This window comes from Ctenopharyngodon idella, chromosome 21 (genome assembly GCF_019924925.1).
Source record: "Ctenopharyngodon idella isolate HZGC_01 chromosome 21, HZGC01, whole genome shotgun sequence".
Lineage (NCBI taxonomy): Eukaryota > Metazoa > Chordata > Actinopteri > Cypriniformes > Xenocyprididae > Ctenopharyngodon > Ctenopharyngodon idella.
The window spans coordinates 24919333-24943329 of NC_067240.1; the positions used below are offsets into that span (position 1 = coordinate 24919333).

Sequence of the window (23997 nt, forward strand, 5' to 3'; positions counted from 1 at the left end):
AGCACACACCTCACTGACTGGTAAGTATAGAGAACACACACAGGAATGGCAGGGAGACACAAAGGGGAACAGATACCGGAAAATATCGCTGGAGACAGGTAAGTAGACCACATAGTCTAGATGATACTGGACCATCTAGTGGTGGACACGCTTTTGGTGTGAGCATGAAACCAGCGGGAATTACTAAAATTATGCACAATACAAGCATTATTCAACTGGCGCAAATGAGACGAGTGAGTGAGAGGAGGCGGGTGTGTGTCAGTTCACAGTTGGAGAGAAGAGAGCGTGAGAACGTGCAGAGGGTATCGTGTATCGATACTGCAGAAAAGGAGTATTGGAAGAGTTTCAGATATACAGCAATACATTTCTTGTATTCTGTCGAAAATATATTTCTGCATCACATCTTGCTGTTTAAACCCCCCCACGCCATCCCAGATATACAACACATTCTTTCTTCAGACGAACACAAAGATTTTTAGTCCATGTAATGCAAAAGTAAGAGACTGCTTAAAAAAAAAAAAAAAAAAAAAAAACACACACACACAAGTGAACACAATGGTAATGTTTATTTTCTCTTACACACACCTATTGTTTCACTTAAAGAGTTAGTTCACCGAAAAATAAAATTTCTGTCATTAATTACTCACCCTCATGTTGTTCCACACCCATAAGATCTTTGTTCATCTTCGGAACACAAATTAAGATATTTTTGATGAAATCCGAGGGTATCTGAACCACACATAGGCAGCAACGTCATTGCACCTTTTGAGGTCCAGAAAGGTAGGTAAAAACATGGTTAAAAATAGTAAACGTGACTACAGTGGTTCAACCTTAATGTTATTAAGCGACGAGAACACTTTTTTTGTGCGTAAAAACAAAAATAACGACTTTATCAAAAAATTTGAACTTCTGTCATACATAGTGAACTCAGTGCAGGCTTCCTTGTTTACGTCTGAATGATGGCTCATTATTTGTGTTAAGACGAAGATTTTTGAGACGCTTTTGCGTTCTGTACACTAAAAAAAAAGTTGTTTCAACTCAAAATGTTCCTGCTGCCTTAAATTTAAGTATAGTCAACTTAAAATGTTAAGTTGTATTAAGCAACAACTTGGATATTTGGATACACTACTTCATTAAAAATCTTTTCGTAAAAGTCAACAGAAAAATAAAGAGATTTCAAACCAACACAATCCATCAAAATATGCTTCAATGATAATGGATTCTGGCACAAAGAGCACAAAGGAGGATCTTCACCCATTAACAGAAACATATGCGTTAGTCTGGAGTGCCCTATTTGACAGCATGTGTAAATAAGATGATCCCAGCGATTTTCAAACTGAGCACGTTTTGCACCAACCACAGGACTGATTCAGTTTGTACATCATCCCATTCTTCTTACAATGATAGCTAATTGCAACAATATTTTCTACAGTGTATATATTCGTAATAGGCAGTTGCTGCTCTCATTTTAAAATTAATAAGTCCATTACCAAGCATTCTTTTCAATCTACATTCTAATGAAAGTTAATCATAAAAATAAGACAACTGCACCCATTTCTGAATATTGTTTGATGATCAAGTATTGATCTAAAGTCTTTATAATGCAGCACAAAAAAACAACAACAACAACAAAATGACACTTGATAATAAAAATAATTTTATGTACAATTTAATAATACATAAGTAGTTCTGTTTCAAATGTATGAGGAAAATATAGCATCTTAATCTCTGCAGCTCATTAATAACAAAAACAGGGCATCTGTCAAATGAAGTAAAGGTGTTGGAGTTTCCAATGCTGACAAAAAAGTTCAAATACACAACATATTACTTCTGTACTTGAAGAAATAAAATTAATGTCATAAAATCACAATTTCATGGTCAGAGGCTACTTGACAAATGAAAAATCACAAACATGACACATTAATAAAATTATTTTATAAATACAATTTATTAATCTGTAATATAGGCTAATTTTACTTTGAAAATTTAGGAAAATAAAGTGGATTGAATCCAGAAAGCTCTAAACAAATTTTAGAATTGTTAAGGCAACATCAGTTAAGCTATAGACTATTTAAAAAAAGTTAAATATAGGCCTACACAAATAACTGAACATGCTACCAATCTTTTTTATGGACACTAAAATTTTGCATACAGGACAAATGAGCTGCCCTGTGTCCAAACCCATGGGCTTTCGTCACATAAAGGCAGTTACATGCAAGTCAAGTCACCTTTATTCATATAGTGCTTTTTACAATGCAGATTGTGTCAAAGCAGCTTTACAGTGATAACTGGTATATAATTTTGGCTGCACAGCAGCTCTTAAAGAAAATGGTGTCATTGTCCAGCTTAAGTAAATTCAGTATTGATTCATTCCGTTGTAAGAATCAATAGTTATTAATTAATTTAATTAATTATATCAGCACTGGAGCAAACAGTGATGTCATCATCCAGCTCAGTTCAGTTCACATACAAAAGTGTCGATGCAGGCAGATCAAAACATGGTTGAATATCAAGTGTCCCCAACTAAGCAAGCCAAAGGCGATGGCGGCAAGGAACCCAAACTCCAACAGGTGACATCAGGTAGCAAACAGGTGTTAAAATGAAGAAAAAAACCTTGGGAGAAACCAGGCTCAGTCGGGGGGCCAGTTCTCCTCTGGCCAACAGCGAACAGTGCATGATTATGATTCAGGCAGCTTTCATAAGTCCAACTGGGATCGCAACAGTCCTGTCATACAAACTGTCCCACTTTGCCATGACTTTTGATTTCCTAATATTTCCTAATTTAGTAATAGGCTTATTATTCATGAAAATAGTAAGCAGTAAACTGGCGAATTCCAAGTGTCTCATTACTCTCTGCATATTTGGGACGCAAAAGATACAATTATAATTTGCTACATAGGAGAAATTATGTATGGAAATGACTCGAGGGCAGATTTTGTTTTAGCGATACAACAAAACTTATGCGACAATGCTTTTTCTTTTAGGGATGACGTCATTACACACACCATTTTATCGGTAAAAGGCCAATTGGATGGAAACAGCCTGGAGATAGCAAATTTCACAATATTTTCACTTTGTTGATAACAAAACAGTGCAAAAAGTGGATGAAAACTCGTCTATAGATTCATCAACTGAAGTTGTATGGATTACTACTGTTTTCACTATGTAGTTTTTGAAGCATCAACTTTGGAAGTTCTGTGCATTATATGCAGAGATGGATTATTTTTCCAAAAATCTTTTTTCAGTCATATACATCATATGTGAAGAAAATAGTCCAAAATCTCTACTAGCTGACAAATTTCTACCGCAGTGGTTCCCAATCACGTACATTTTGCATGTCTTTATTCAAGTCATCAGCTTATTAGTAAGGACTACAAGACCTGAAAAAGGTGTGTCAGACAAAGGGGACAATGTGCAGTGTTGGGGGTGGGCTCCAGGAACGTGTTTGGGAACCCCTGTTCTGCCAGTATACTGCCCACCCCTAGATCTGAACATGAAAGTTTGCTCACTTAGTCCTCTTTGGGCAATGGTTTTTCTTATGAACCTGTAGATGAGATATTTGGATGAAACTCTTCCCACACAAAGAGCACTGGTGCGGCTTCTCTCCAGTATGAACTCTCTCATGATCTTTCAAGTGTTCTGACCGAACGAAACGCTTTCCACAGTGTGAGCACTTGTATGGTTTGTCTCCAGTATGATTTCTCTGGTGTCTCTTTAAGGTGGCAGGTGAAATAAAGGTCTTCCCACAGTCAACGCACACATGAGGTCTCTCACCAGTATGTATACTCTCATGCACTTTAAAAGGATTGAGTAGTGAAAAACCCTTTCCACAGAAAGAACAAATGTGAGGTTTCACATCTGCATGAAGTTTAAGGTGTGCTCTTAAGCTTGTTTCCAAAACAAATGTTTTATCACACTGATCACAGCTGAACGATCTCACTCCAGAGTGAGCGCGCAGATGATCATTGAGAGCACTTTTTTGAGTGAAGCTCTTTCCACACTGAATGCATGTGAACGGTTTTTCTCCAGTGTGAATTCTCATGTGCACATTAAGGCTTCCTTTATATATGAAACTCTTTCCACACTGAGTGCATGTGAACGGTTTTTCTCCAGTGTGAATATTTATGTGATCATTTAAGCTTCTTTTATAAGTGAAACTCTTTCCACATTGAGTGCAAGAGAACCGTCTTTCTCCAGTGTATTCTCTCTTAAGGTTTGATTGGACTCCAGTTTTTCCAGCTCGTTTCTGTGTGAAATTCTTTTCAGTATTTGAAATGACTTCATTTTCATCTTCATTTTTGAAATGAGTTTTTTTCTGTTTGTCTTCTTTCACTTCCATCAGGTCTAAAATTAAATAAAGAAGGAAATGAGAAATGAAAAGAAATATGGTTCAACCACAATTTAGCAGAAATCTAGTTTAAAACTAGTTTTAGATGTATTGCGTATCATTTTTCATTTTAATGTTCCTCAGTAGGGGTGTAACAGTTCTCAGTTAAAAAAAAAAAAAAAAAAAAAAAAAAACACCCATGGTTCGGCACACACTTGCACCTCGGTTCATCTCAAATCTGACAACACATCTATAATATGATTTGTTTAAAATAAGTAAAACAGACAGACAGTTAAATCAGTAGGTTATGTCTTAAGTGAACGTAAACAGTCGAGAAAAACAATGCATGTGTACAGTATCAGTGTATTGGATTTGTGCATTATAGTCTTAAACTGACAGCAGCCTAAAATTCTTGTTGTTTGTGTTTTTAATGTTACTCAAACAACAAGACAAGAAAATCACTCATTGCTCTTGACTGAATAACATTAGTTTAAACTGTAAGGGTTGGGAACCGAATGTTTTATTGAAAAGTAACGTAACTGTGCAAAATTTCGGTCCCAAAAACGGTTCTGTTATGATGGGTATGCGAAATTCGAGGAGCATATCCTTTAATAGAGACGTCTTGCCTCATGAATATTGTAGCAATGAATGAAAAGCCCTCGCGGTACTCATACATCAGATATCAATGAGAGAGAGAGATGCACAAAGCTGCACGATTAAAGCTGCAATATGTAGATTTTCGCAGCTACATGTCGCCTATTCAAAACAAAGGCATAGCTTGATGACGGCAAGTTTGAGCGCGGAATCTTGGGAGATGTCGTCTTCACCTCACAGCCAGTGGAAAAGAATCCGGACTTGTTTAATTTGATTATTGTTCATTTTTTTCCCCCTTACTACTATTTTTTATTGGTTATTTAATCATTTTAATGGAACCAGAATCAGAATCGTTAGGCAGAACCGGAATCGGAAAATTTCTTACGATTTACAACCCTATTTAAAGGTGCAATAGATGATTCTCGACAGAAACATTTGTTATATTGGTTGAAAGTCTCCTCATATCCTGATAGCAATCACTATGTTAAACGGTCTAAATGTATTTTTATAAATATATATCATCTGTGGAAAGCATAGGACCCTGAAAGGTTCATCCAATCATTATATTTGGTCTGAATGAAATAATCCAATGTCCTACCTGCCTGTCAGCGTATGTTTTTGCATTCCCTCATGCACCCAGTTTGCGCAGACATCATGTCATCAGCGCGTTTCATGCTATGCAGAGTTTATACAGACAGACCCCGCTCACAGAGCACCACAAACAAACAGCAGCCACCTTTTACAGTTCCTACCGAATCAAAACAACAAGCTTATGCTGCGTTCACGCTATAACTACCGTAATTAAGAGACGTTCAACCTGGAGCTGCTCACATCCTCAGACTCGGAATTATGCGTTTCCATGTCAACAGTATCAACACCGAAATGAATCTGCAGCAGTCAGGTACAAGTTGTTTACGTTCATTATTGATGAGGCATTGAGGTAGTTTAATGCCGTCTCTTGTGACGCTTTGCCGAGAGCAGCTGTGTGTACGTGCGTTCGGTGTTTTGGAGGAGGCGTGGCAATTTGCAGGGTGGGATCATATGCTTTCAATGCTAAAAGGCTAACATTAACATATCCCAGATCACCTACTGCACCTTTAATAATGATTGATCTTTATTCAATTGTATACAAGATATGCAATGTTATTTTACATTTGATTATTTCAATTTCTGTACCTGAAAACTACTGTTAGATACCCAAAAAGCACTATTTTATTTGTATCTTTGCTCTATTGTATTTATTTGTGTTTGATTATTTGTTCTTATTTTCTTTATTTTTATTTTACAGTAGTCCTTTTTTCCCTGAACATATCACATACTGAACCGTATCAAAAACATGACCCTAAAACCGTGATAATAACAGAACTGTAAGTAAATTGAACCGTTACACCCCATTCCTCAATAGTCTTTAAAGAGATTGAAGGAAAACACCAACCTATTTGTACCTCTGTATCTTCATCTTTTATTCTGTAGGGTTCTTCCTCAAACTCCATCTTTTCAATAGTAGGTTAATTTCCTCCAGCTTGCTGCTGCTTCTCCTGTGGGAAGATGGGAATATTCCCCAGCATTTAAACTCATGAAAGGCTGTGACTGAAAGTTTGTGGTCACTGTTGCTCATTTAGCAGATGCTCAGACTGAAAAGTCAAAAATTCAGACTGAAAAGTCAAAAATTATTAAATGCTCAGGAGAAGGATGCAAAACTAATGCAATACTGGAAATTGCAAAGTTAAGGAATGACCATTGGACAGTGAAATGCTCATTGGGTCAGCAGGGTCAGACAAAAACAGGTGGAGAAGAAAGACACGTTAACTCCAGAAGTGCAAGGTGTCAGGATCTCAGAGACTTAAAGAATCCTAAAAAATGACCATCATACAATTAAAGTTCATCATTTCAGTGTGTTTTAGGTCCTGTCAGTTTAAACATTCAAGCGATTTTTGAACCATTTGAGCGCACGGAGACGCGAAACAACTCAATTCTGAACGTGTGGCTGTTTTTTGTGCGCGCACGCACAAACACACACAGCGCCGCGCAGATGCACGTGAACACCGCATGCCGTTCTCTTCCGCGTCTATTTGTGCCTGAACGGAAACATACATGCAAAAATATAATTAATAGTTAAAATGCACGTAAAAGATCGCCTATCTTCAAACACAATTGATTATGGCTTAGGTGAACTAAACAAAATTGAGAAAGAAAACCGGATGTGTTACAGTATTTTGGGTCCAAGCCGCGCATTCGTTCTTAAAGTGACAGAAGCCCCTGCTGCTTTCTGTGTCATGAATGTTAATCAAACAAAAGACGAAGAGAAAAAACACTTTTGTAGTTTTAACACAGATTAATTATATTTAATTTATACAGTGAAGACTATGCAGTGTTATTTTACATTTGATTATTCAATTTCTGTACCTGAATACTGTTAGACTTGCCTGAAAAATATAAAGCACTATTTATTTATTTATTTAATAGAATAATCTTTGTTCTATTATATTTATCTATGCTTGTAATTTGTTCATTATTTTCTATGCATATTCACTCACCTACAAAATCACCCAAATCATCCTAGAATGATTTATTCTTTCCAAATAGAGCTATTCAAGTCATCTGGTGAATTTTTTTTCATATCGCAATATATATCGCAGAAAAACAAAATATTGCAATGTCAGTTTTTTCCAATATCGTGCAGCCTTAATATACAGACCTTATGCCTTTTCGGGGGTGTTTAATAAACTGGTAAACTTTATGTCCGTAAAACAACTCTGATGGACTGTAATAAATTGTGTGCGCTCTCTCTCTGCCGTGACCAGTATCGCTCCGGAGAGGATCACTTACAGTTTGTATTGATCCATCCTTGAGTAATAACTTCAACCACGGTGTCCTCAGTGACTCAGATGGCAGGAGTCTATGGAGCCTTGTATGTTCATTGGTACGTCCAACAACAGAACATTTATAATGTTTTTTTTTTTTTTTTGGCACAGACATTGTATATCTCTAGCTGATACAGCGAGTACACAGAAATGGCGGACTCTGTGCTTCTCACTCAGGGGTGTGTCTATGCTGACAGGGCAGATCGTCACCAGTCATGGGCGGGGTACTCTTACGTAGGAGTAGGGGGAAATATCAAACAGCATGTTCTGAGAGATTGAAAATGATAAATGGGGATTATAAAAAAAGTATTGGGTGGATTTTTACCATTATAGGCTGGCTGTTTACACACAAGGTGTCCAAACACCTTAAAAAGTGAATTTTGCATAATAGTATACTTTCATTTTTTCTCCCAAAAATTTCATATTTCTATATTCAATATATTTTTATTTAAAAAAATGATTTACATTATTTATGCATTCGTAAACAGTCTGTGTAAATACATCTAAATGCCACTTCAGATGCAGCTTCTGTGCCACTTTTGCAGTGCAAAGATGGATTTTGTCTTATTTCATTTGATTGGTAACAGCCCTATAAATGTTATATTATTCTAATTTGCATTTATTTATTATTAATTTATTAACTGTAATAATAGGCACAAAAAAAGAGAATTTATTTCAGTTAAAAATCATATCATTTATATTTCTTTGTTATATTTTTAAGTCAGTAAGCGGTTGTTCTGCGCAAAATGAACCGTTGTGGTTTGGTGTTTGGCGTGTTGCGAACCGGGTACCATGGGCTGCTCTGTGCTAGAAAGATAAAGTTTGATAAAGTTGATAATGATAGAGTTGACCCTCTTTAACTTTAACTTAATGTTGTTAAGGCAGGTAAAATGCCCCCACTCCTTAGTATAAGTGACTCAAAATTAGCATAAACGAATTCAGCTTAACAAACAAAAACATTTATTCATAATAAAATGAATTGTAAATATTTATGTTTTCTTTGTTTACACAGGAGGAGTGAATCAATTTTAAGTTCAGTCAAATCAAAATGAATTAATGTAGAAAACAATAAAGAGAAAACTAACTTTGTGATTGTTTCAGTTGAATCTTAAACCAACAATCAGTGCTCCTTTTTGACCACACTGACGAGTTTCACATTTACAGGCAGTTTAGATCAAACTTTCAAAAAAAAAAAAAAAAAAAAGGAAAAGATTATTTTCGGTCAATTCACGAGTAGACATTTTCATCAAATTAAAGTATATGAATCCCTTTGCAGAACACTTCACTTGTCACATTTACAGGAATGAAAGTTTTGCAACTCAAACAGTTCAGTTATCATCACTCATAGCAAAGAAACGATGATTTGCTTACCTTCTTTGGTTGTGGACGAGGCGCTGAATGATGTCCAATGAATGTCTCTTCACTCGGCCTTCAGCGATTGTCCCCGTGATCCTACGATATTGAAACAACAGATTATAACACATATCTTTTGACTCTTTTCGCAGAATATCTATTAAATCAAAGCGTGTTTTCATCTCACCTAATTTCCGAATTAAATGTCTTCTTTCCGTTTCATATTTCTGACAATATAACACGTTCTACTGTCACTTTCTGCCCACGGAAATCACATTTCCCTGTGTTGTTTTACTATTTTGAATACTGTTGCCTTGCTCCTTCTTCTTCTGATGATGTTTAATTGCGGTTGGCAAACCAACTTCCAGTGCGTTACTGCCACCATCTGGACTGGAGTGTGGAGCGCTTAAAAAAGCAGCTAAAAAATTCCCGGTTTCACACATAGACATTATGGTTTCACAGACAGGGCTTAGTTTAAGCCAGGATTAAATGCCAGTTCAGTTAGGGCATTTAAGTATTTTTATAAATGTTCACTAGAAAAAAAAAAAAAGGTGTGCATCTTGAGACAAAACAATGACACAGGCAAATTTTAAGATTTGTCAGTGCAAGTTACTTTCAGTTAAAACAGCTCAAAAATGCATTTTAGCCTTGGACTAGCTTAAGCCTTGTCTGTGAAACCAGGGAAATATATTTTATAATAGAACTATATATTTTACCTTGTTCTGCATGCTCTTTAAAAAGGCTTTGCATATTAAAACGATTCAATGCCCATGTTTCTTACATCCTTAATGAGTTTTAATTCTTTTTCATTTTATGTAAAAAAATTTACTCTATTGTTACCTGATCACAGTAATTAAATTGGCCTGTTTCATGTTTTTCTATTTTAAACATAGATTGATTTAGTCTTGTATACCCTATTCGGAAGCAAGAAATAATTTTATCTTCTTTCCTATTCCAAAAAAACATTTTTTCGATTTCCTGCTTGCTGCTGAATATTATACGTCTGCCCTTGCTATCGCAGTTCTTCTTCTTGCCATTCATGTTTAATTATTATTATTTTTTTTTTATTCAGTTTTTGGAATTTAAATTCAAGGAGCCTTCTTCTTCTTCTTCTTGTACGATTTAATGGTGGTTGACAAGCCAACTTGGTGTATTGCCGCCACCAACTGGACTGGAGTGTGAAGCATTAACGATTCAAGGAGCCTAATTAAGTTAAATTAACTTAACATTTTAAGTTCTAATTTACTGGCACTAACTGGTCAGATCTCTGAACATGGATTAATGCACAGGAGTCACATTACATAAATTCAATTTTGAAGTCCTTTCCTGTAAGAAAGAACTTATTCAGCAAATCTAAACATTAGACTCATGTTTAATAAATTAAGATATCTCAGTGCAACATCAAACAAGAAGACACGGGCAGACTATCGAACTAACTAAATGGCGGAGGAATTTCAGATGAACAACTCATAGAGACAGAGCGACACACGTCATAATCTGAAAACCACGCCCACCGAGGGGGAAAACAATCCAACCGTCTCCATTGACTTTGTATTGCTTGAGGCTGCCTCCTTGTCCTCCTAGTCATTTCTGACTTATAACAAAAAACAGAACAATGTCTAAAAGCTGCTGTGTGACAAGGTGTACAGAAAACAAGCTAAAAAACCCCAAAAGTTTTTATAAGCTGTCGACCCAAAAAACGAGCTTTTAAGGACTAAAAAGTGGATACAGGCGATTGAGACAGAGCGTGACATGTCATATTACTATGAGAACTACGGCCAGTGGAGGGTAACGTAATCAGCGACAGGAAATATAATATATAAAACTGACATTTGGATATTTGACTTAACAGTGACTAAATGTTTACTGCACACGTAGGCTTACTGAGGCATACTGAGTGCCAGGATCCCAAAATTTACCCATTCTTCCTGCTGAAGCGTCACTTCTTATTGCCTGTATCCACTTTTGTGTCCTTAAAGGCTGGCTTTTACAGTTCGGTAGCTTATAAAAACTTAGTTCTAGGTTTTTTTAGCTTGTTTGCTGTACACCTTGTCACACAGCAGCTTTAAGGCATTGTTCTGTTTTTTGTTATAAGTCAGAAATGACAAGGAGGCAGCCTCACGCAATACAAAGTCAATGGAGACGGTTGGTTTGTTTTCCCCCCCGGTGTGGGCATGGCCTAAATGCGTTCTGTCTCTATTCCCATTTTATGCTCTTTCCACAAGGATATACAGTAATGCCACAGGACACCAAGGTGTTACGTAGCAGCTTAAGCATATGGCAGACATCCAAGATAATGCGGATCCTTCTGTGACTGTTCGATGGATCTGGGAAACTGGGGTTCAGGTTTGTGAAAGTCTGCCCCAAGGTCCTTGAGCATGGAAAAATGTGTTGATGGACCATCACACGTTATGGATGCATTGGTGCACCAGAGTTAGCCCTCTCTGAGCCAGTCATTCCATGTGTTAAAAAATATGACACTGGAGCTTTCCAGTGGTCGTAGATGCGGACAGCCATAAATACCAGTACCTCTGTTTCCATTGGTATGCCTTAATTTGTTATTTTTGTGCCAATGTCTACATAACCAATCATTCTTTTGCCATCCCATTCAGTGCGCTTCATAATGGACATTTCATCCATCATTAGTGCACAGAGCATCTCCTGTCCCTTGGCCTGTTCTGCTGATGATTTCGCTTGGAGAGAGGTTAGTACCTCTTCCAGGGCTCGAAATTCACTTTTTTACTTGGTAGCACTGGTGCTCCCAACTTCAAAAAGTTAGGAGCACCAGCAAAAATTTTAGGAGCACCCACCAATAATTAAGGAGCCCCACAACTACAATTTATAATAGAGGTCAACCGATATAGGTTTTTCTTCTCTGGCTGATGGCGATATTTAGAAATCAGGGAAGCCGATGGCTGATATATGATGCCGATTTTTTTTTTTTGGCCAATTTTCTGTTTTTCCCCCTTTCATCTTATAAAATCTAACAGTTAAGTAATAAGAAGTGATACAGAAAATTGCTTAAATTAAACATTTATTGAACACCACAAGCCTTTACATTTTAATAAATGTAAAGTTTTATTAAATGGATTATATAGGCTGTAGCGCGAAAGCGAGCCAAGACCGCTCCCTTTACAATCACTAAAACACTGTTGCTTTGTCAGTTCATTGTGATCTCACAAAGTTCCTTTATATTCAGTGAAGCTGCCAACAATGCACAATAAACCTCTTACTTGCATTGTGTCTACATTGTTTGTTAATGAGAGGATTCGTGAGCCTGCATAACTCAGCACTGAATAAAACTCTGGCGTTTTGAGGGTTGAGTGGATTCTGACTAAATGAAATACCTCTGATTGGCCATTGCGTTCAAGAGATCACCAACTGTCAACCACTGCAAAAACACATTGTAAATAGATACATTTGATGTTCTCCAGAGCGCAAACTAAAATATGCAATGGAGCATTTGCCAAATCTGTTTCGCCCTGATATTATTACAGTATCAGCTGAGGGTGCTTGGCACCCCACCTTCAATTCCTGCTGGTGCGAGAATCGAACCGGCGACCTTCTCTCTCTTCAGGATTTCCAATGACACATCAGAACAGTTTTCAAACATGAAAGCTCCATTCTCTGACAATAATTCTGAATAAGATTCCCTGAGAGACTGAATGATATTCTGAAGGATTGAAATTTTCTTTGTGCTTCTCCTGTTTTTTGATTGCACATTCTGGATTTCTTTTTGTGATCTTTGATTGTTTTAATTGCTTTAATCAGCCTTCCAGTGAGGGAGTCCTCGCAGTCCTGGCTTTTACCGCGATCGACGCAGGTTCGAATCCGCCTTTTGCCGAGCTTGCTCTTCTCCATTTTCCCATCACATATCACATCAGAAAGGCATTTATTTTCAATAAAAATGAAAATAATGTTCTAAAAGTGGAAATAAACTGCCTAACGAGTATTTAATAATATAAAAAGTATTTATTAGGTAGGGTTAGAGGAAGGTGTAGGGAGGGTTTTTATTCTCCCAATAAGGCTGCATCCGTTTAATAATTTTAATAAATATAATCATCTACACAATGATATTATTGCATCTTGTTAATGTTCAAAAATACTGAGGTGCAAATAAAAATATATACTGAGGTGCAAATATCTGCAAATATAAAGTATAGATAGCATCTAATTACATTTTATTGCAAAGAACTGCTGTTTTACATGGTGTAAATAGAATATATCGCTATTTGCAAATAGCCGCTGCCTTCAAAGTCTACCTTCTTAGAGCTCCAGCCAAAAGGCCAAGCTGATTTCAGCCAATATTTTGGGTGAATAGGTATGTTTGCACACATGACTGACTTATGCAGAACACAAAAGGAGAAATGTTGATGAATGCCATGGTCATTCTTTCCCATACAGTGGATAGGTAGTGGGTTTTCGAGCTTCAAATCGGATCATCAGTGTATCACAGAAGAAGTCCATGCAATTTGTGCCACATATTCCAAAACGTCTGAAGCAATATGATAGCTTTGTTGGATGTGTGAGAGTGAAACAAAAGACCGTCAGTCATACAGTTTTGGGGTGATATGAGGGGGAGTAAATAAGGAAAATTTTCATTTCAAGGTGAACTGTCCCATTAACTGTCACTGCAATAACCCAGGTTCACCTGAGGGTGCGCATTTTCATGTCTTGCTTAGGACACTTTTTTTTTTAAGGTACTCTGAATGTCCTACAGAGTATATAACTGATACTACAAACCAAAAGGACTTTATCTAATCTACTTAGCTAAGCAGATTACTGTCTACCTTTTGCAGATGTGGAAGGAAACTGAATTTTGTTGGCAGAGCAGTGGCATTATGTGCTTGCACCAATAAGAATTGAGCTCCAGGTCATTGCGGCAGCCTCTGATCACCTACAGCCGACATCAAGAAAGGTCATGAAATCAATAGTCTACCCTGCTAACTCAGGGTGTTAGAGAGCAATATATAGGTCATGAATATCATTTAGTACACTTAGTACAGACTTATTATTAGGTCACAGCAGGCTTTATTTATTTATTTTCCAAGGTGTTTTACATTTCCAAAGTTCCAAAGGGCCTTTTTGTTATCCCAGTTACAGTTTCTAGAATAATTTGTCATGTATGTTGATAAAAATAAGGTTTTCTACTTTAATGCACATATTGTACAAATTTCACAGAACAAATATCTGAATTTATGATTTATAAAAATGTTTTTAACCACTATTTTTAAGACTGCCCCTCCCCCACCCGTGGAACATTTGCCATTATACATTTATAACAGTAATATCTTAGTCTAAACCTAAAGTAATCTTGACAAACTATATAGCATTTGAAAGATTTCAGACTCTAGTTTTCATATTTGGTGACTGATTTTCAAAAGAAATGACAGAACAATAGATGTTTTTTATGTGTTTTAGGGATTGAATTCAAATCAAATATTAAAATTAAAGCTGCAAGCAGTTATGAAAGGGCCCTTGCACAGTACAGTGGGCATATGCATTTAAATATATAAATATAGAAGGACTACGTCAGTCATTTGTATTTGACACACTTCCTGCTACCAGCTGGTGGCGCTATGACTATAACTAAACTTTGGCATGTAGATGTCTTCAGGCCAGGGCACTTATCAAGCATGTGAAGTTTGAGGCAAATTGGACATTGATGTTTGAGTTACAACAAACTAAGCTAAGTGTTGCTAGCATGTTTTAGAAAGTTTGTAGCATGTTTAGCACTCAATTGCATATTTTATTATGTTGCTAGTAGTGCATCACAGTGTTAAACATGTCACTTCCTGTTGTCAGTGGGTGGCGCTATTACTATAACTGAATATTGTTATGTAGATGTGTTCAGGGCAGGACTCTTATCAAACGTGAAGTTTGGGGCAGATTGGACATTGTATGCCTGAGTTGCAACAACTTCCTGTTTCATGGCGTTAATTGCATACATTAGCACTTAGCCAAGTGTTGCATGATTTAACGTGTTTCTAGCATGTTTGGTACTTGGTGGCATATTTAAATGTGTTTCTGGGAGTGAATTACTGTGTAAAGCATGCCATTTCCTGTTGCCAGCAGGTGGCACTATGACTAAATGAATATTGGCATATAGATGTCTTTAGGCCAGGACTCTTATCACACATGTGAAGTTTGGGGCAGGTTGGACATTGTATGCCTGAGTTACAACAGCTTCCTGTTTCATGGTGAAGCATTGAATTTTGTCAGGCCGCCACGGACACGCCCTTCAGCGAAAACTCTAGATCTTCACAATTTAACGTTACAAAGGCCTTTAGATTAGACTGACCAAATATGATGATGTTCTGGTTAAATCTCAATGAGGAGTTAATCACAGTGTAAAACATGTAATTTCCTGTTGCCCGCAGGTGGCGCTATGACTAAATGAATATTGGCATATAGATGTCTTCAGGCCAGGACTCTTATCAAATGTGGAGTTTGGGGCAGATCGGACATTGTATGCTTGAGTTACAACAACTTCCTGTTTCATGGCGAAACATTGAATTTTGTCAGGCCGCCACGGACACGCCCTTCAGCGAAAACTCAAGATCTTCGCAATTTAACGTCACAAAGATTAGACTGACCAAATATGATCTGACTAAAGCTCTTGGAGGAGTTTGTTAAAGTACAACATGTGGAAAAACTGCAAAAATTTTGCAAAGAAATTAAAAATATCTCACTTCCTGTTGGGTTTTCAGATTTTGCACACAGGGACTTTTTTGTAGGTGTTGGGCTGTTACATGTGTGTACTGAAGGGCTCTTAATTGAAATTTTGTAGGTGGTGCTATTGAGCCATTTTGCCACAAAGTTGTGCTCAAAATTATTCATACCCTTGGTAAATATGACCAAAGAAGGCTGTGAAAATAAATCTGCATGGTTAATCCTTTTGATCTTTTATTTTAAAAATCTACAAAAATCCAACCTTTCATTGGAGAAAAAGAATTTTAAATGGGGAGAAAATCACATTATGAAAGAAATGTTTTTCTCTAATACACATTGCTCACAATTAATCACACCCTTTTATTCAATACTTTTTGCAACCTCCTTTTGCCAAGATAACAGCTCTGAGTCTTCACCTATAATGCCTGATGAGTTTGGAGAACACCTGACAAGAGATCAGAGACCATTCCTTCATACAGAATCCTTCCAGACCCTTCAGATTCCCAGATCCATGTTGGTGCTTCTCGTCTTCAGTTCACTCCACTCATTTTCTTTAGGGTTCAGGTCAGGAGACTGGGACGGCCATGGCAGAAGCTTCATTTTGTGCTCAGTGACACATTTTTGTGTTGGTTTTGATGTTTGTTTTGGATCATTGTCCTGTTGGAAGATCCAACCACGGTCCATTATATGACCTCTAGCAGGGACAGTCAGGTTTTGATTTTTTTTTATCTGTTGGTATTTGATAGAATCCATGATACCATGTATCTGAACAAGATGTCCAGGATCTCTGGCAGAAAAATAGGCCCACAACATTAAAGATCCAGCAGTATATTTCATTGTACACATGGGGTACTTTTTACCCCTGTGTGCACCAAACCCATCTTGAGTGTTTGCTGCTAAAAAGCTCATTTTTTGTTTCATCTGACCATAGAATATTTGAAAAGTAACTGACACTACTGGAACTTCAAACAGGATGGGTTCTATGGTCAGATGAAACAAAACGCAGCAAACACTCAAGATGATCAGGGTTTTTTCTGTTGTGAAGCCCTGTGTGGACAAAATCATAGAGCCTTACTCCAATCAGATGAAATTAAATAATGTTTTTAGATAAACTATTTTGGTGCTTTTCTCGTGTTAATCAACTCATTATTGTATTTAACTCTTTTTGTTGTTGTTGTTGTTGTTGTAATATTAATTACCAACATAAATTTATATAGAGTTAAATTAGGGTTTGGTTTACGGTTAGTCACATGTAATTATGCATAATTTACTGTTATTACTAGTAACTACATGTAACGTGTAACAAGGACACTGTAAAATATAGTGTTACCCAACTTACTACTCAGATGTAGTAGAAAAGTGTAATACAAAAACAATAAATTCCATCACACCTTTGCCGATGACTGCATAAACACATTCACTATTAACTGTGACTTTTCCCTCAATAAACTCCAAATTTACCGCTCATTAATAGTAAGGTAGTTGTTAAGTTTAGGTATTGGTTAAGAATGCAGAATAAGGCATTAATATGTGCTTTATAAGTGCTAACAAACAGCCAATATTCTAGTAATATGCATGCTAATAAGCAGCTAGTTAAAATACCCTAAATAAAAGTTTTTACCACAACTTCAAAGCCGTTTTAGTGAAGCAGTTAAAGTTAATGCACTTTAAAAGGATAATGACCTTATTGTAATTTTCACTTTGAACTGAATAAACAAATATTTTTTTCATATTACAATTAAAATGTTTTTTTATTATCACAATATTTTAATTTATCACAATAATTTTATTTTTAGCAATAAATTTTAGCAATAGTAAAATAATTTATCTATACAGTCAAACCAAAAATTACTTTTTTGATATTTTTGATTTATTTTTACTAGTGGGTGCAGGACACTATAGTTCATTTATGTAAGTGAGGATAGCAAAATAAAGTAAACTGTGACATATTATACCCAAAAATATCATCATACAGTGGACTACCAGTAAAACTGATAAAAATTTGGAACCAAAAATTATTCAGACACTTTGACCTGACCATGTTTTGCTTAAGTGTTATCTGACATAATTAAGATTATTTTTTTCTGACACAGTTTAACTCTGAGATCTTTTTTAAACTATAGTGAATAAACTGTATTAATGAATGAAAAATTCAAGGTGTCTGAATAAATTTTGGTTTGACTGTATATACATATATATATATATATATATGTGTGTGTGTGTGTGTGTGTTTAGTTTCCCACATTTGCTATGTTTTTGTGAATAAAAAAACTAATTGTGCTACAAAAACAGTAAAGAAACAGTGCCATTCGTTAATAACACAGACATATTTCCCATTAATAATAATAATAACTTTATTTTCTATAGTGCCTTTAAAAGACCTTCTCAAAGCACTTTCCAGTATAAGAAAATACAAAATAAATCAAACAAAAGAGTATAAACAAGAAACCAGCAATGATTACCACAATCAACAATAAGCTAGCTTAAAATTTTATATACATGTTTTGTTTTTTACATGTTTTAATGCGTTTTAAAAATTCCAAGAGACTTTGCTTCCCGAATTTCAACTGGAAGTTGGTTCCACAACCTGAGAGCAGATATAGGAAAAGTTCTGTCACCCGTGGAGCGTAACCGTGATTGACGGACAACCAACAAACCCTGCTGAGAAGAGCGAAGACTTCGGAATATAAGGTTCATTATTCACAACATGCTTCTCATCGTATTGATATTGTTTCATGTCAAAATATAATATATGGCAAGTGTTAATAAAAAAAATCACCATACAAAACTATAGCAATAGTTTTCTATTTTATTTCTAATGATGATCCACAACCTGACAGAATCCACTGAACTGCATTATGATTAAAAAAGGCAGAAGAGGACTGGGGCTGAAAAATTCTGCATAATAAACGGTATCTTCCAGTCCAGTAGCAGGCATGTTTGTTCAGGTTGTAGGTCAGAGCAGATGCAAAGAGCATCCAAACTTAAGAACTGAACTCCGTGGGCTGAATATAGAGCAGACACCCTTGGAATTCAGTTCTCAAAGCCAAGAGCTCAGTTTAACATCCATGAGTGATGCAAATCTGTCAAGCAGGAGGTTTTATTTGACCTATAAGCAAAAAACGAAATTAAACTTGTGTGAAACATCAATAAACATTCATTCATCACCAAAAAAAGAGATCATTTCTCATAAGTGGTAAGATAACTATTATTTAGTTAGTAAAATGTGTCACACGCATGACTTTGTCTGTCTTGGTAGCAGGATTTTTCTCTTGGATTTCCTCATTCCTCTTTATGATTCCAACTCTGTATTTGTTCAAGGCATTTTCTTGAAAGTACTTCATGCACAAATAGATCTAACTAATATTTGTCAGGTTCAGTTAACTTCCTTGCAAGAATCAAATACAACAAAAAATAAATTAAACTAAGATTCCTGTGATCAAGGATCATTTAAATAATGTTTTAAGGTTGATTGAATTCTAATTATGTGTGTATGTGTTATCATTAGAATGTCTCAACAAAATAATTTCACCCACTACAAATAAAAATAACAATAACAGCAATATAAACTGCAATATTTTTTCCATTATTAATATTTACTATAGATTTTCCTTATAGTCGCACACATTATTTCACTTTAAATCTCATATATAATACACAGACTGTACCTTTCATTACAGTTTGGGGTCGATAAGATTTTGTTTTTGAAAATCTTAAAGTTTATTTGGTCAAAATACAGTAAAGATAATTTAAAATAACTGTTTTCTATTTAAATATGTTTTAAAATGTAATTTATTCTTGTGATGACTCCAGCCTTCATTGTCACATGATCTGTCAGAAATTTCTTATCAGTGTTGAAAACAGTTGTGCTGCTTAATTATTTTTGGGGAAACCGTCACACGTTGTATCTTGTAATATTATAAATGTCTTTGCTGTCACTTTTGATCAACGAATGCATCCTTGCTAAATGAAAACAAATTATTTCTTTCATAAAAAGTCTTCAGTGTATTTAAATGCATTGAAAGCTGTTACAAAAATGCCTCACAAATTGCTTCCAGTATACTACATGTAGTATTTTCAACATTTATGATGAATCTGAACTGCCATCATAAATTATACATTGATACGTTTTTATTTTAAATGCCATTAAATTCTTTGACACTTTTTTTTTTTTTTTTAACATCTTTCAACTCCACACTGTAAAAAACGATTGTTGATTTAACTTAAAAAAGTAAGTTTTAAATAAAAAATTTGAGTTAACACAATGAAGGCGATTGGTTTAATAAATAGAAACTCGAAATATTATGTTATCCGAACCACATGAATTATCTAAGTTGATTTGACAAAAGAAAAAAAGTGGCGATAAGAAATGATGAAAACATTTTCTTACAGTGCATTGACTTGTTCAACCCACGTGTGCATCTTTTTATCACTCACCTCTTTAAACCTACCTTTAGTTTTCCCTCTTCTCTCGACAGGTCCACATCATCTGTTGTCGGTGAGTCATTTCGGTACCAGTACCATATTGCGGATGCTGAATCATGTCTCTCATGCACCTGCCGTGAATGATAAGACACATGCAGAAAGCTCTTCTGCCGCCTACTCGCTCAGTGCAGCATCCCTATATAAACCGATCGATTAGCACTGTCATTTGCATGGGCGTTTGTTCCACACTACACACATAGTCATGGGAAAGTCCCACTGCTATCCATTTTGCTCAAAGTGCAAAGATAGCCGTAATTGCACAACACACGTAGCCCATGATAATAGACCCACGTCATACCACCGACAGCACATCGTTGCAATCATGTTTAATGGATAAAGGTTGATCGAATAACATTGTTTTTCCATCAGTAGCCTGTTATTGCAGACTAGGCTACGTGTAAGCGACGTTGGTGTTGAGAAAACCCCAACCGCCAGAGGAGGAGGAAATGTTGGTTAAGTATTTAATGCACCATTTCCGCTCTGTAAAGTCCGTGGGTTGAGACGGGGAAATCCTAACCCTGTTCGGTTTGCCAATCAAGAGTGCGAGATCTCGTCCTCTCTAACCGTCACATGGCTGTTATTAGATGATCTTTTTCACTTTCCTGATTCATACTGTCCCAGTTTCCAAGAGTACCAAAACAATGCCAAATATCAGACCTCCTGTTTTGGAGATCGATGGATTTTCTTGGCCATATAAAGGAGAATGCCCTGCGCATTGTGTTTTGCTCGGTGTATACACTGTAAAAAGTGGTAACCTGCAATTGCTACCTTAAAGTGCGATTTCTAGTTGATTTAACTCAAAAAATTGTATTTGTTGGTAGGCCCTATGAATTATTGGTTCAGTTGTGACTTGAATAAAACTAATTACACTGTAAAAAATTATTTTATCAGCATTTTTTTCTTTTGTCAAATCAACTTAGATAATTAATGTGGTTCAGATAGCATAATATTTTGTTTGTTGATTAAACCAATCGCCTTCATTGTAGTAACTCAAATTTTTAATTTCAGTGAACTCAAAATTTTAAGACAACCAGGTAACTTACTTTTTAAGTTAAACCAACAATTCTTTTTTACAGTAGTGTACCAAAACCCGATGAATTATAAACATTTCCACCACAATTCTTTTTTACAGTGTACCACTTTTTACAGTGCACTAAAGCAGGCTGACCATTTCATGCATTTCTTTACCATTACAACTGCAAAATATGTCTGTAAAGGTCATAAACAATGTCCTGTAATGGCTTTTCATTAGTTGTATTTATGACATCGGCCATCGTGATTTTTCGGTGTGCCTGCATATCATATTATTGGACCCATCTTGCGCCACCAAGTTTTCTCTCGCCTCACATGACAGAGGAAGTGAGTCAGATCATCACTGGCTGCAGATGACCTAAAGTCACAGGCCACTCATGACGAGAAAACAGCATATAAATAAACGCTGACCTTTAAAAGTGCAAACGTGTGAAAGCGAACATAAACACTAGTGAGGATTAACGGCACAGTTTAGGAGATATAAACCGCCCTGCTAATGTTTACAATATTCTTGGGGGGGGAAAAAAACTGCTTACTGAATTATGTCCTCATATACTCCAGAAAAGTGAAGACACCATGGCCTGGTTTCACAGACAGGGCTTAGATTAAGCCGGGATTAGGCCTTAGTTAAATTAAGACATTTAAGTAGCTTTTATAAACGTGCCTTAGAAAAAACATTACTGGTGTGCATCTTGAGACAAAACAATGGCACTGACATATTTGTCAGATATGTCAGTGCAAGTTGCTTTGAGTTAAAACAGCTCAAACATGCATTTTAGTCTGGGACTAGTCTTAAACTATAACCAAATAAGCATAATTTTTTTTGTATTTTTGGGTGAAAATGTCAGTGACTTGAACGAGTAGCCTGTATTTCGACAATAAATTCTTTATTTACTGTATTATTTTGAGAAGTCTTTGAAATGTCACAAATAGTATATTGTAACCTACTGTAACCTTTCAGGACATTTCCTGGACCTTTATCAAGGCAAATCCAATCATGTATCATGTTCCTGGCACTGGTCATTGTGATTTTCTAAGAAAATCCCTCTTAATCTTGAGCATAAATATTGTTTGGGAAATCAGCAAAGAAAAAAAACATAGCCTCCAAAACAAACCAGGTGGCTAAAAGGGAATTTCTCTCTGACCGAGAATTAACTAACAACTAACACTCCTGCTGATGGCCAGATCTGACTGGAACACTCCATTTAACCTTTAGTAAAATATCAAAAATCAATAGTAAAGTAAAAAAACAACAACAATTCTACACTGTAAAAAATTATTTTCATGATTTATCACATTTTTTCTTGTTAAATCAACTTCAATAATTAATGTGGTTCAAATAACATAGTATTTTGAGTTTCTGTTGACTAAACCAATCGCTTTCATTGTATTAACTCAAATTTTTAATTTCAGTGAACTCAAAATTTTAAGACAACCAGGTAACTTACTTTAAGTTAAACCAATAATTCTTTTTATAGTGTAATTTTTCTACCAGATTTTAATTTGTTTAAAGGGTTAGTTCACCCAAAAATGAAAAATCTGTCATTAAGTACTCACTCTCATGTCGTTCCACACCCGTAAGACCTTCGTTCATCTTCAGAAAACAAATTAAGATATTTTCGATAAAATCCAATGGCTGAGTGAGGCCTCCATTGCCAGCAAGATAATTAACACTTTCAAATGCCCAGAAAGCTACTAAAGACGTATTTAAAACAGTTCATGTGACTACAGTGGTTCAACCTTAATGTTATGAAGCGACGAGAATACTTTTTGTGTGCCAAAAAAAACAAAACAATAATGACTTTATGACAAAATCTAGTGATGGGCGATTTTTGGGTGAACTAACCCTTTAAATTAATTATTTAATATTTTTAATATTATTTTTCATTTTGTAATTTTATTTATATTGAATGTAATTTATTTTAAATTTTTAATTCTAATTTTCTAATTTTTATTTTAAAATTCTAATTTTTATTTTAAATTTAGTTGTGTTTTGAATTTTTAAGGCATTATACATACATATTGCAGGTAAAATATTCATTATTTTGTGACTATGCTGATATTCTTGAAGTGCATAATTTATGTTAGCTCTGATATGTCTTTTTACTGTGTTCTACTGGTCCAATGCATTTTATAATATTTCCTGTTTTAGCTGAGTAGGTGTGGTTTTAAATAAAGCTCGAACTGCATGGGAGCACTCATTTTAGCTATTGAAATGTTTGTGCAGCTGCAAATGTATGTGTTGGTTTTACCCGTCATATTTATTGACTTGTTTCTCGTTCTTAATCATCTTGTGTATTTATTTATTAATCATATGGTGAGGCAAGAGTTAATTTAAAAATGGTAAAAAAAAATGGTATGCTCCAATTATTAAGCAGGAAAATGTGTGTATTTTAGGTCACCAGTGGAAGAGAGGATTGGACGATTTTTGAGGGAATTTGAACAAGGTTATTGTAGCGTTGCTTGAGCGCACTGAAACTCTGGCCTCAATGGTTGAAGAGGAGAGTTGGTACTGCTTTAGTACCTAACAGTTCTAGTTTTTAGACTGTTTTATTGATAACCTGTTTTATTTTTGCTCTTAACCATATTTATTTGCATATTTTTGCACATCAACTATAATACACATCTTTTTGGGCGCCAATATCGCTCCTGTTGTTGGTGTGATTCTTC

The 23997-nt window shown here is 35.6% G+C and overlaps 2 long non-coding RNA genes across 2 annotated transcripts; both read right to left on the reverse strand.

Annotated features, from left to right (window-relative positions):
- Positions 1 to 1653: 1653 nt before the first annotated feature.
- On the reverse strand, positions 1654 to 9491 carry LOC127504017 (uncharacterized). Its single transcript, XR_007927277.1, has 4 exons — positions 9326 to 9491; positions 9157 to 9237; positions 6357 to 6459; positions 1654 to 4344 (listed from the first exon to the last, which is right to left on the reverse strand). It is a non-coding gene; the product is annotated as an uncharacterized LOC127504017 (long non-coding RNA).
- An 8655-nt stretch (positions 9492 to 18146) lies between these two features.
- On the reverse strand, positions 18147 to 22543 carry LOC127503595 (uncharacterized). Its single transcript, XR_007927122.1, has 2 exons — positions 20262 to 22543; positions 18147 to 18919 (listed from the first exon to the last, which is right to left on the reverse strand). It is a non-coding gene; the product is annotated as an uncharacterized LOC127503595 (long non-coding RNA).
- Positions 22544 to 23997: the final 1454 nt, after the last annotated feature.